Raw genomic sequence first — 15,297 nt, forward strand, 5'->3', positions numbered from 1 at the left:
GAAGTGTATGTGGGCTAAACTGAGGACCAGTTATCATTGTTTTGGCACAAAATGCATTCAATGACTACATCTCTCAAATTTCATGAATTATCTTCTCACTCAGACACAACAACTGCCAAAAACCTTTGTACGGACAGGACATTTTGCATGTGCTTACATACTGTTTTCAAAACTGTTAAACTTATGGCCAAAACAATAACACAATGCAAAACTTAAAAAGACAGCAAAATTCAACAGCAATATTTTATTGAAACATATTTTAAATCTAAAAATGCGGTTTAACCAGCCACAGCTGATTCTCATTGTAGATGAACATCTACACAGGTGTTACTCCTTCAATTTTTCAACTCCTTCAATTCTGGCATGCCAGAAGATTATTTCCTAGGTGTATTGCCCTAGATGACATAAGATGTGATGTGGATGAGAACCTGTGGCCAAATAGAGAAGACCGAGTAGAATAGCAGTACTATTGTATGTGTATCAGTGGATGGTGTGTATATAAATTCTTGTATTTTGGGATTACTTAGTGCAAAAATAATAAAAATACATAAACAAATATTAACGAATTCTGCATGATGTCTGATTCATTCCAGTAACATATATTGAAATTATGAACAGAGATGTGTCCTTGTTTTACACAAGAAAACACTGTGCCATGCTACATGTTGTTAGTGTTTTTTAGGTCATTGTTTTGTGGGTGACGAAGTGTGTTTGTCGGCTGTCAACCTTTGCTAGTGTTCTGGAAGAATGAGTTTATTTGAGACCTGAATGAAGTGCTTTGGTAGTTGTAGTGCATTTTGAATGTGAAATGAACTGATTTGCCAGGCTGAGGGTCAGTTAGGAGAATTGTGTGAAGAGTTTTGCAAAAGTGACCTAAGTATTGAGAAATGTGTCCTAGCGTCTGTAAAAAACTGTAACATTTTGGATTGACCGAGAGCACTGTCCTTGATCCATAATGAAATTAATCCTCAAAAATACAACTTGCCTAATAATTGTGCACACGGTGTAATGAGGACACACGTACTGTCGTTCTTTTAGTTTTTACGTTTGAACACAAAGCCGACAACATGAAGCAAAGATGAAAACCAGCCAAAAGTGACTTCGCAGCACGTAGATTCTACTTTAGAGACATGAACAGGTAGAAACTGCAGGCTGACTGCTCATCACTGCTTTGGTTACCTGTTGAGGTTCAGCGTCTGGCTGCTGGGCTGGGGTCAGCATTCACTCAGCTTTAACATCACCTTAGGTTCTTTGCTAGCTTAGTGTTAGCATGCTGTTTGTGCAAATGCTTGCAGAGAGCAGTATTCCTGTTAGCAATGTAATGCATTTTCTGCTTCCCCATTGCGCTTTCGTCCTTTTGCGCAATAAAAGTAAAAGTAATGCCCATCTCCGCTCCTTAAAAGCTTTATCGCTGTACTGCTTCACCATTCTCCTCCCTTCTTCTTTCCATCCACCTAACACACAGATAACTGAGGAATCTTTGTAACGCTAGTAATGAAATAATTTTAACTGTGATACGATCCCTGTTTAGTACAGCAATGCATTACGTTACAGTAATCCATTACTTTGTAGCAAGTTAAACCCAACACTGCGGTTGACGTCATTCCTTTTCTTCAAGTTTCACTCTTTTTAAAACCATGCTGTGGGCCGGATTGGACCCGCTGGTGAGCTCCATAATGTGCAGAAACGTCTCATTCTGTTCCACTCTAATTAATTCGAGCAGATATGGAGAGCTGGTCAGCTGTCACTATCCTATTCTGCAGTTGCTGCCAACCACCCACACGTTCAGACACACAACTCCATTCAAACTGGAGCTTTGCAATTCATTCATTCTTTCTCTTAAGGAGTAAGATATGAGAAGCTCAGTGTTTTACATACAAATATCTACCTGAGAGATTAACGTCTGCCTCTGTGTGTGCGTCTGAATGTGTCTGGAGTGGGACTGTTAGGAAAAGGAGAAATGAAAGGAGAATAAAAAAGCCATCCAGAAACTGTGGTAAATGAATAAATGGACAAGTGAGGACATGGGTACAGGGGAATGAAGGAGAGAGGACCTGAGGATGTAAGCCGAGGGAGGAGGAGGAGATGAAGAGAGATTGTGCAATCAATCAATAGATTCTTACTGTGTGTGCTCTGACCAGAACAACCAATTCTAAAATCAATTCCCTCTCTGAGGCTCATAGCAAAGAGGTAACGCTCTCCCTTTCTCCCTTACTGCCTCTCGATTTTGCTCTTCTAATGACTTTTTCAATGTACGCTGTTGAATCTATATACATTAGCAGTGCTCAAATATCCACCCTCGCCTCCATCAGCTCCTGACAACGAGATAGCACCAGCCACTGGAGATCAAAGGTCACATCGATGGCTTGCTTAATGAATGCCTTTGCAGTGGGAAAGGTCAATAAAAAAGGGTCAGCTTGCTCACATGAAAAGGTGACACCACCCTGAGTGTAAAGTAACTTCTGTGTGTCTGTTAGCAAGTATGTGAAGTCACTAAGTCATTTTGCTCCTTCATCCTGAGGGGACGTAGGCTTCAAATCACCTGTCACATCAGGTCAAAAACCATGAAGCAAAGCACCCATTTCCTGTTTCATAACACAAGCAAAGTGCTTTTTCATTCTGCATATGCGTGCTGGCTTCGAGTGATGGGCATGCAGCGTGAAAATGTGCATTTCTTCCAACTTCAGGGCATGTTACTGTAGTCAGAGCCAGGAGACTGGTGGGGTATGCCCTTGAACACAGGACAGACACACTCACACACACATACACACAGAGAGACAGAGAGAGACACGGGAGTTGGCTACTGTCTTGGTGTCCCCCCCCAAAAAAGAAAGAGAGCAAGAAAACCTCTAATTGCCACTCACAGAGACTCCTACCACATATGAGATTTCTGTTTTTATCTTTTCTTGTTTCCTGTTGACGTGAATGACGTTGTGCAAAGCTGGGTCAAAGCTGATTTTCCGTGGGAAAAAAAGGGAACGAAGCAACAACAGAGCTCACCAGGAAAAAAAGAAAAGACTTTAATAAGGATGAAAAATACAGCATGAAAAGCACAGACAATGGCTGCTCTTGTGTTATAACTGGGCTCTTCTCCATGGCTAGGTGACGTACTTACAACAACACAAGCAAGAGTAACCCACAGAGTGCTCCATCTCTGACAGCAGACGCTGTCTACAGGCAGTCTTAAGTTGCCTGCGGACTGCTGAAGAGCTGCCACCTTTGAACCATAACTTCCCCATTAGGCTGATGTCTGAGCAGCACCTAGCATAGCATAGCATAGCACAAGTAATTAAAACATTTAGGGTCTTTGTCAAGCAGTTAAACTAATTCATGAAAGCACTTCTAGAGCTCGCTAATTCAACAGGCATTTTCACATTACTTCTCTCAGACGTAAGCTACAACCAGCACGACATCAGGTTAGCTAAAATAAATAATACAGGAGGTGTCATAACCTCCACCTGAGGTTAACGCAAAATGTGAATCAGACCCAAACTCCTCCAGGTTAAAAATATTTTTAAAAAGCTATGATTTTATATTCTTGTGCAAACTAAACAGGTTCCTATCGATATGATCTGTTTCTCCAATCATAAGAACTGTACAGATGCACAGCATGTACAGATGCTGTTGGATTTCTAAAGAGGATCAAAGTGAGGGGGACACGTTGACTAACAGGTGCTAACATGGCAGCTTACCTCAGGTAACTGATGTCACAGAAGTGGAGTGCTCTATTTTATCTTAATGTGGTCCAAAGGATTTTTTGTTTTTTTAATGAGAAGATCAGCTAATAGCATAGGAACTGCCAGACCTGCTGTTTGGCACAGCCCAGCCAAGAAGACTGTGCTCCAGTATGGTGAGTGACATTCTGGGCTTATAATTAGCATTAATTAGCAGGTATCTGTGTCTGTGCCATGCATTCATACAGCTGATAACCAAGATGATGCATGATGATAGCCCAACATGCTAGTGTTTAGGATAACTTAGGATAACGTACTCAGACCTCTTCTCCAATTATTGTCACTTATGGATCCAAAAACACAACTTGATGGAAGCCAAAAACGTTCATGCTGAGCCTTAAAAATATGTGACCCAGAAAATAATGACTATAGCCACAGCCTTATAGAAAAAGTCACTCTTCAGATATTATGGGAATTAAATTATTTAGGAATTTTAAAGCTTGCAACAGAATTAAGTTTGATTTCAGTGGTCACCAGAGTATAAAAACTGCATGTCACTTAAAATCGCTGCTGACGTTGCCTCAAAATAACATATTAAAATTAGTTATAGTTACAACACTGATTATAAGGACAAAGTTGTTGCTTTGTACAGTGTAATTCCTTAGCCTTGTCATTGGCCGGCTGTAGTTTTGGGTAGTATATGAGAGTGAATCATCCCATGTCAGACCATTCAAACTATTATAATTCAGACAGACTAAATAAAGCATGCCCACACACTAAGACACTAAGCACAGTTTCTCTAAGAGCAAAGGGGGTTTGGGTCGTTTGCTGTCAGTGAGCTGTATGTGCGTATGATTTGGCACAGCCAATGGAAATCTTGGATAATGACACGTTCAGTCTCTGCGGTCTCTGCCTGCAATCGAAGATTTTCATCTAATCAACTCTTCATTTATCAAAAGCTGGAAATACCAGGTCTCAACAGACTGTTGCTTCAGGGGGAAGGAAAGGATGATGTGCCCTATAAACATGTCCACAACTCCCAGGCCGATGTATAATATTCCATATCACGTGGATCAAATTCCATTTTTTTGCTGAAATGAGGGAAGGTGCAGATGGATAGACATAATGTCAGAAGTGATGTCACCAAGAAACATCATGTATTCAGGTTTGCAAAAAATACATTTTCACTCAGCCCCCCCAACACTCTGCAAATAATGTGGAAAGCTGTGCAAAAAACTTGGAAATGACTTCCACTGGCGCGGGAAAAAAAGATAAACAGAGATCTATGATAAGAAAAAATCTTCATCCAGCTGCAGAGAGATATTATTTACTGCAGCAGCAGTAACTTATCAGCTGTCAGCTGACTATAAACTTGTGTTTCTTTATTGCAGCTGTTTGAAATAGACCAAAAAATAGCAGACAATAAAATATAGAAGCCTCTTAAAACCATCAGTGCATGTAAAATAAATGATTCCTTCCTGCAGAAGATGACATGACATCCACTGTCATTACTCACAGACAGACAGTGTAATAAAAAAAAGACCACAAGCACGGAGAGAAACTCCTCACCTGCTTATATATGAACGCCTGCTGCTGACTCTCTCTGCAGGTCTGCCTCAGTGCTTTTGTTCTTCAGGCACTTTTTGGCCTTTTAAGTGTTCCTTCGTTCTCTGTCCCGATGTGGCCTGGCTCACCTGTCAGTAAGGTTATTTGTTTTGCCACGGTTACATTATCACCCTTAAATTTTAAACTACGGTTCATGCATTATCCATCACTATAGAGTACACACACAAACAGCCGCACAGGGTACCATAAGGTTCTCCCTCCCACCTCTGGTGGTTGTTCAAGGTCCTGAGATACAAATCTCTCTTATTTGTGTTGTTTTTTCCTTCTCTTATTGTAAAGAGGGGAAAGTTGACAGTACTTGAAACGTGGTAGGATTTATCATCACAAGAGTGTGTTTGTACCAGAGTGAAATGAAGCAAATATGTGTTTGTGTAACAAGCGATGAAGGGTGATTTATTGTGTGTCCTTTGTGTAGTGTCTGGAGCCAGGCTGTGAGTGTGTGTGAGCGTGTTTTAATTGTGGTTCATAAATATTTCACGTGATTTTTGTTTACAGAAAAATAAAACAGCGCAGATGAGAAACGGTGGAGTGCGTCTTTGGTCGTGGGGGTTAAAATGTTTACGCAGAAGAAGAAATACACGGCGCTTTCTGTTAGGCTTCCCAACATTTTCCTCTTTAAAAACACAAAAAACAACACCACATAAATCTGAAGACTGGAACAAACTCTCAAACAATGAGCATCGCTTTGTTTTCAAACTGTTAAAATATCCAAACTACATCCTGGATCTGTTTCCCGTATTGCGTAAGTTGTGTCTCTCAGCATTTGAGCAGCATCTGCTGTGTGGGCCGCAGCCCTGCCAAGTAAACAAGGCTCTTATTAACTATTAAACACTTCACAGCAGGGACCGCAAAGCAGCCACGCACACACATACAGCTTTGCACATTAACACAAAGTTGCACAAATGCAAGTACGTTTGAAGAGTAGGTAAATGTGCAGAGTCAGTAGCTTCTTTTTTTTCCCTTCAGTCACAGTGAAATTAGATCGCTCCGTCTCTCTCCATCCTCTTTGAGGAGGTTGTACACTCTAACGTCAGGCTGTCCACGTCCCCTCTCGCCCTCTATTGGGCAAGAGGCATGAATGACTTAGTAAGCAGAGTGCTTGCCAGTCTGATTCAGCTCTACCATTCACTCCTGGGAGATTGAAACACGCTCTCTCTCTTTCTCTCTAGCAAGTACGCCATGTGAGTAACCACCAGATACCATCCTGAAGTTAAATTAAAGACAGATGTGCCCTGAAACTCCGGAGATTACACTCACACTCACACGACACTCACCTCTTTATGCTTGTTTCTGAGCAGTAAGGTTGAACTAGGAATGCTAGAAGGAGACAAAAATGTAAGATCTTGGATATTTCTCTCAGCTGCATATCTCATATCGTTATTTATGATTGCAAGGTTTCACCACTAGGGGGCTCTGTCACACAGTTAAAGCCCAAAAATGACTGGTTACTTAAATACAGCAACATCACAGCAAGTTAGTGAAGATCATTATGTACCGTGGGACTGATGTTCCTTAAATCAGCCATTACTCTGCTTGATTTAATCCTTGTACTTCTAATAAGTAAGTAATAACAGTGTCCAGCTTCCTCAAATATGTTTCTTTGTTCAAGAGTCATAAACCTCATCACATTCAACCAGATTTAATTTGAAATTATGTAAATTACAATTAACGCAATTATATAAAACACATTTTTGTAAACAAGCCTACTTTGTGACCAAACCAGTGGTTTTATTTATATGCCAAGTTGAAAGGAAGTGGGATTATATTCCAAAGAAAGCAAGTAAAGGAAGGCTTACATTTGTTCTGTATAAGGCAGGAGTGGAGTTCACATCCACCCTGAGGGTGAAAAGTGCCGCTTTGATGCTTTCATTCTCCACCTCACTCCTGGCCACAGAGGCAGCAGTGCACTGAATGACGACGAAGCTTGTTCACCCAGGAAGGAAACTCCCTGTTTTCCCAAAGGACGTCAGCACAGGATTTACAGCTGTGTGTGAGTGTGTGTGTTTGTTTGTGTTTCTGAAACAGAAAGAGGAAAGGGGGGCGAGCTGTGTCAATAGCCAGTTCATTCAAGTGTACCGTAAACCATCGGAGAGCCTCATACTGATACTCGCAGCTTGTTTTAACTTGTAAAAACAATCCCATCCCACCTCATATGTTCTCAAAGCACTTTAGTCCTCTTTAATATCCGCTGCCAGTATGAAGGAGATCAGAGCACAGTGAAATGTAAACTATGGATAAGAAGTTCTATTGTATTATGACAAATTCATGAATCACGCTTTGGGAGGAGGAGGGACATGGGACACTGGCCATGCTTGGAGAAATAATTAACCGACGAAACACACACACGCACACCCACACAGTTGTAGAGGTGATGTAATAGCTTCCTGGAGTTACTGGCGAAAAACCTCTTCAGGCCTCAGCCAACTGTAAGACAGTACTTACAATGGATGCATTAAAAAGACTTCCAGTATGATCCAGGCACTCTGGGTTATCGGATTCACCTTCCTAACCTGTATGTCTGTGTTATATTACGCTTAAACAAAAATAACAATGCAAAGGCTTGGCCTCTGTCTAGAAATCACTGCTGCGAGTTGTTTTCCACAACCCTGACATAAAAAGGCTTCTTTCTTTCTCTTTACTCATTCGGTTTTGTTTGTACCAGAACAGGAGCAGCGTGTTTCTGAGATCTCCTGCACCGTAGCCTTCTGTTGAATCGGGGAAAAAAACCCTTAAAGCTACGCAGAAGTTTTCAGCAGATCTTGAAGATTTTGTTTGAGCACATTTTCCTCTTTGAATTAGTGGAATAGTTTACTCATGTTCTAAATATAGGCTCTGTAGTCATTGTAAGAACTGCAGTGATGTAATTGATTATTCGTGTTTAACATGACTGAGCCATTAACCACAATAAAAACAGTCTCATGGTGGCATAGCTGGCATGGTGGCACAGTGGTTAGGGCAATTGCCTCACAACAAGAAGGGCCAGGGTTTGAATCCTCCATCTGGCTGAGGCCTTTCTGTGTAGAGCTTGCATGTTCTCCTCATGTACTCCAGCCTCCCACAGTCCAAAGACATGCAGTTAGTGGGGTTAGACTAGCTAATGGATATTCAGTTCCTGAATAATTAAAAGATAACAATTACTTTCAGATCTTAATAATTTATCATTGAATTATTTTTCTTTTCCATGCAGTTTGAGGATAAAAAGAGCCTGCCGTCTCTTTTTAGCATTCCTGCTCTATGAGCCACGCTCTGACATGACATTTACTGTAATCATTTATTTAACGAATGCATTTGATCTTACTATCTGTTTCATTCTAGAACATCCTGGCAATGGATTCATGAGTTCTTTGGTAAAGATGTGAGACTGTGTGAAGCTGCTTATCTTTCTCTACTTATTGTTTACAGTACTGGCTGTCCTTGGTATCTGCTGGCTACAATGTGTCTTAGCTGTTATGACTTACTTGGAAAGAAGGAGGAAAAATACTGGAGGTGAAGCAGAAAACTGACATGCTTCATGTGATTTGGTGGATTTTACCAGAACTGTCCCCGGTGGTGACATTGTTTTAAACGTCTCTCTGTGGGTGATGAAAACAAACGATTCTTTTGTGTCGGCTTGTTTGAGCTTTTCTTCCTTATCTTTGAGCATCACTGCCCATCCTATTTTCTCTTCTCCTTTAGCTCAGTCTGCCGCTGGTACAAAGTAGATTTCCTTTCTACACTTGACTTCTCAGTCAAATAGTGAAAAGTGATTCCTCATTTCCTCTGACCTTGTAGTAACATTAATAAGCAGAACACACAGATCAAAAGCTTTTTTTTTTTAAAAAAAAAGGCTTTCCTTTTGTCTCTTTCATTAGTTTTTACTGATTTTGCCATGTAATTTTGCAGATTTGATCTGTGTTTGTGTTGGCCTTGAATCACCGGACATTCACCTGGGAATCGGATCTGATTCCCACATGACTCCTGGGTGACTTCACATTACACAGCAGTGCAGTTGTGTCAGGGAAATACAACCTGGGTGGAGATTTAGAGGAACAGGCGGTGAGTCTGGATGTGTATGCGTAAACCACAGAGTGGCATATCACCATTACGCCTTCATGTTGCAGCCCTGCAGGCCAGATTGTGTTATTCCTCTGAATATAACTAAAAGTCCTTCAGAGCTGTGACCTCGCTCATTCCCTCCCTCCTTCCCTCCCTCCTCGCTTTCCCTGACGCTCCCTTTCTTTCTCATGGCGTTGAGCCAGAGAGCTCCTGCTCTGCTGGCCTTCATAGAAATACAGTAACAAAGTGCAAAGTGCAGCTGGCACCCGTGATGTGTGTGTGAAAATCAGGGGCATTCCAGCTCCTTGTTAAGTGGAAGTGGGCACAATGAGGAGCATAGATAACCAAGCTCTCCCTATTATTGGGTTTCACTTTCACATTCAGGGGACAGTGAGTGTGCATGTCTGACAGGTGCCCTGAGCACCTGATACTATTATTTCTGCAAATAAATTACAAGGATGGATGTGGGCATTTACCAGACAGGAGACCTGGGAGAGGACAAACTGAGTTAGATTATAGGTAATTTTTATTGCCGACTCAAGAGCCTGTAATAAAGGGAGTGTTTATGTGTTTGACCCAATCATGGGAAATTCAGGATGTCTGTCTCAGCTATGCAGATTTTGTCCTTAATTATACAGAAAAACAACTTTATATTGCGAGCCTGAAATAAATTTTTTTGGCCGAGCTGTTGTTTGTATCTCACAGTCTTCATAGCTTTTCTCCCTCTGCCAGTGTAGGGTTTGCTTGTGTGCATGTCGTCCTGTCTGTAAAGTTTTCATTGAAAAATTTGAATGTATGATGATAAAACTTTGTAGGAATGTAGAATGAGGTCATCCCTTAAAATTAGGCTCACATCCATCAAGATCTTCAAGGTCAGCTTGATGATTTATTGGATGAAAGATGACAAAAAGGCTTGTAACTTAAGAAACTATGAGTCTTTCACTAGCGGGGCCCACGTCCTCATTTATGTTTGACAGCATTTTAGCAGGTAAAGGTTGGCTTGGACATGAATTGAGCTGCGGTTTGGGAAAGGCCTCAAAGGGGACTGGCGGCGGCTCCCGGGCCTGGCAGATCGCCATGTACTAAATAGAAGTGAAGAAGTTAAAGAATTGAAAAGGGGCGGGAGGGTGGGGCACGTAAATGAGAATGAACAGCTTGTAGGACTCGGGGAACATATATAGATGAGAACAGGAAGGAGCGTGTTTGGAGGCGTGGTCCTGCTCCTGAAATTCTGATACTTAATCTCCAATAAGTGTGGTGATGATTTTTAAGCACCATATAAAGGTTTAAAATATCCTAACACATTTGACCTCTAACCTTTCCTGCTCATTAGCCTGATCTGAAGGTTAAAATGATAATAATGCTACTGTATAAAGACCTATTTAAAATGGTGTTTCCTATAATGCCATTAGTTGTATGACAGCATATAAGGAATAACATATGGGAAATCTAACTATCATAGTTTGGACCTCTGACCTCATCTTTAATGTCAAACTGTCTTAAAATGTCTTTTATTGTCTTTTATCTTTAAAACTTTCAAACTATGCTTAAAATTCTACTGCCTCTGTTTGTATAGGGGACATTTATTTTATTATTATCATTAATATTATTGAATTTAATGCTTTTTTTTTTTTTTAAACATGTTTTCTAAACTGTTTTTCACTTCCTATTTCTTGCTAATCATTCATCCATTTATCATTCTCTTCCATTTATCCTTATCAGGGTTGCGGGGGCACTGGAGCCTATTCCAGCTTCCATAGGGCGAGAGGTACACCGTGAAGCAGTCTGTCGCAGGACTAACACAGAGAGACAAACAACTGTGCTACACACTCCTTAAAGTGAATTTCAAAGGACCAAAAAAATAAAAAGGAATATATAGAAAATACAACAGTATTCCCTTAAAAGTATGTCTTGGCGGATGTTTGTGCACTCTGACTGCTTCTCGTTTCATGTGTAGTTTGAGGACTGCTTAGTCATCTGACCTATTCCTTGTCTACTCTACAACCACTAAACAGCATCCATTTGGTTACAGGATCCTTGCTGATTACAGGTCTTTCGCTCTAGTCTTGCCTACGAGTAGTTTGCCAGAAGCAGCTGCCTCCGTTCGATTTGATTGCTCTAGTTGGATAATCTAAAACCCCACAAATGCAATAGTAGAGTTTTAGGCCACCCAAGTAAACTCTCCATCTGACCTTAGAAACTGATTCTATGAAATGACGCTAAGATACACAGATTAAATGTTCACACTGCTGTTTTAGAGACTGGTAAGAACTACCAGTTCTGATCCCAGATCATGATAATGTAGCCCAAGAAAGCAGCAGTGAGTCATTTGGGATAATTTCTTTTGTAATCGTTTACTGAAACCACAGCTTCTTTGAAAAAACAATGACAAAAAAACATGGGTTGCTGTGGAGGTTCTTGTATGTGCTGACAGTCATGCTCGTGGTTGAGTGAAGTGGAGGTGTCTGCATGTTTCTGTACTATTGTCTGCGTCTGCATTCAGCCACAAGGCCACTGATAGTCACCATAAATATCAGCTGTGACATCGCAGTGACCACGGGGTTTCCTTGGGTATGTCCAGCGGAGAGTAAACGGATGTTTTCTGAAATCTTAGCACATGCCATCATTCCAACCGTGAAACCTCACAGGAATTCAGACTCAATTCGAAGAAATACATGCAAAACCTTCTTGGTGTTATTGTATACGAATGCTAAATAAGTTGCTTCAAAGGAGGAAATTCAATGCTACTGATAAAGGCGAAGTGCTTCCGTTGAAATTCCCGTCTAGAGCATCAGGCTTGAAGTCTTCATGAAAGTGAAAGATCGAGGAGGAACTTTGTCTGGTAGCTGCATCGTTTTTGAAACAGCTGCGATGGGGTTTATGGGTACTGTGGTTTTAATATGGAAAAACTCTCACGCAAACTATATCACGGGTTAAAGATGTTTCATGTTGCTTCTATTACAGTTACTTCAAATGGTATCTGACAGGCTGCATTGATATGTATAGACACTACTTACACAGAAGCTGGTCTGCTGTAGGGGAACAAAGTCTTTGTGTGGGCCCACTACCCACACTGCTAGTGACATAAAAAAATTAAGTGTTCTGAATTTTCACCTTTATAAACATAATTCAGAGTTTAAATTCAGTTAAACGAACACACGTTGCAGTTGGATCCCATTTGCCTTCAGAACTGCTTTAATTTATCATGGCACAGATTCAACAAGGTCCTGGAAACATTCTTTGGAGATTTTGGTCCATGTTGGTGCAATAGCATAACACAGCTGCTGCAGATTGGTCAGCTATACATGCATGACGTGACTCTTGTTTTCTACCCAAACAGTTGAGATCTCTGGAGGCCATCAGAGTACAGTGAACTCATTGTCATGTTCAAGAAACCAGTTTGAGGTGATCTGAGCTTTGTGACATGGGAAGTTTTCCTGTTAGAAGCAGCCATCAGTAGATGGGTACACAAGGTTCAGCATATTTTACTTTTAGAGATGCTTTCCTGCATAACTCAGAGGTAATGACTGGCTGTTTGAGTTGCTGTCGCCTTCCCATCTGCTCCAAGCCGTCTGGCTATTCCTCTGACCTCTGGCATCAACAAGTCATTTTCACTCAGAGAACTGTCCCTCATTGGACATTTTTTCTTTTTTTGCAACATTTTCTGTAAACTCTGGAGATGATTGTGTGGGAAAAACCCAACAGATCAGCAGTTTCTGAAGTATTCAGACCAGCCCATCTGGCACCAGCATCCCTGCTACATTTAAGGTCACTTCATTATCTGATGCTCAGTTTGAAAATCAGCACATCGCCTTGAACACGTCTATGTGCCTAAATGCATCCAGTTGCTACTATATGGTTTTTGATTAGACATTTGTAATTAACAACCCGTTGGACAGGTGTGCCTAATAAAGTGGCCAGTGAGGGTATTACTGTCACACGCGCTAACGAACCAGAAGACTGAATATGATAAAATGATTACTGCGTAGCAGAGACATCTTAATCTGAATAAAAACATTTGGATAATTACTCTGTGTTTTAGGTGTTTAAATTATGCTGAATGATTTTACTGTTTATGTAACAAATGCTGCCTCGTTTCTTCAGGATGTCTTTGTTAAAGCAGCATCCTACTTTATTTTGAATGTTTGTTCTCATTTATGTTTCCTGAAGACTCATCATGTCCTCCACACATCAACCACATGATGTGTTTTGGGGTTTTTTTTTTTCAAAGACAGATTTCTTTTTATATTGAAGAGCAACTTTGATATCAGTGTTGCTGTCTCCACCACGTAAGCATAAAAGTCACAGCCGGATGTAAGCGGTAGAATGGTTTTTGAGTTCGAGGCTATCAGCTGAAGAAACAAGAAATTAAAGGCCAAAATCAACAATGAACTGAGGACAGATTTTATCTTGCTAGCAGCCTAATACTCAATAGATCTTTCCTTGAAATCATAACAGTCAGGAACAAAACCAGCTCCTTAATGCAGTGTAGATTTCCATTGTGCCACTAAAATAATTCTGAGTGGAAATCTGGGAGTCCACCAAATCCTTTGGGGATTTGAAATTGAAACCTGGGGGTCATTTGGACTCGTGGGCTCTTCTTGGTCTTGATGGAGAGAGGCAAGATTGTGGCAAAGGGTGGGTGAATCAAAGTAACATTGTAACAACAAGGTCAGTGTTACTCACGTTGCCAGTCAGTGCTGTATGACACTGTGACTGATATGTTTAAGTTTTCACTTCAACAACAACTCAAACTTATAAAGTCACACTGTTGCACTAACTGACACATTTCATAGTTATTTTTTTTGTTATGCCATTCAGCACTACATCCACTCACTGAGCACCAGATATTCAGGTGAACATGCCAAATACGTCTGCTATTTATTTACTATCATTTATTTACTATAAGAGTACTATTTCCTAAAAGCCCAGGTTTTCATATAAAAAAAATCTATTCTTATAATTTCTTTAGAAAAAATGATTTCACAGCTAAATTTATTGTATCCATGGCGATGCTGTTTTTTCCCCCCATGCTGACATTTCTCTGAGTCAAAATGACTTTTCCGATGTTATCGTTAAAAATATTAAAATACTCTGAACTTTACATCATCTGAACCTTACGCAAAAGAAAATTAGACCACCTGATCACTACCTTCTCACATTGACCAAATATGGATCAGTTCACATAGCAGCTTCCTGTTCATATTAAAAATAATCTAGTGGTTACCCACAACAAAAGACTAGATCAGAGTGTGACAGTGAAATAAAAACACTGTTTTTTTATGACTTCAAAAAATTTCAGTTCTATGTCAAATTTCCTGATTCACTCAAAACAGGAACCGAAGTAGGTCTTCCTATTTTTAGACCGCCCAAACGTAAACTGAAACGTGGCTGCTGTCAGCGTGTGAATAATAGCAGTAGGCACATTTGATTCTGCTTTACATAATACCTTATTTAGACTGACATTTTGATAGAAGCGGAAATTTGAGATTCAACTCCTCCTCCACCTCCTTAACATAAAATTGAACAAAACAAAAAAACAATTCAGCATCAGAAGAAAGAAAATGAGTAGGAAGGCGATGATAGGTGATTCTGATTTTTGAGGGGGAATTCATTTCACCAAAGGCCAAATGCTGACATATAAATGTGAGAGGGGATTTCAGATTAGACTGTCGAGTGTTAAATCATGATGAAATGCAAATTTGTTATGACTGTGTGGCTGTTCGGTTCCACTCGATAACAAAAGGCTCAAAAATGCTGACATTTAGAAACACAAAGAAAAATTTGTGCCAAATCTCCCCAAACGTCAGTCACTCTTTGCACTTGTGGTGGTTGGTTTGGATCCATGCATGAGAATCCCCATTCTGCTCCCCTCTCACATTTGACCCCTTACTTTGTCTTCGCATCAGCTTATCCAAAGAATGGGAGGCTGAATGGAGAGTGAGGGCGAGGCTTCAGAGAG

Source organism: Pundamilia nyererei, unplaced genomic scaffold, assembly GCF_000239375.1.
Source record: "Pundamilia nyererei isolate P.nyererei 1_Seehausen unplaced genomic scaffold, PunNye1.0 scaffold00413, whole genome shotgun sequence".
In the NCBI taxonomy this organism is placed as follows: Eukaryota; Metazoa; Chordata; class Actinopteri; order Cichliformes; family Cichlidae; genus Pundamilia; species Pundamilia nyererei.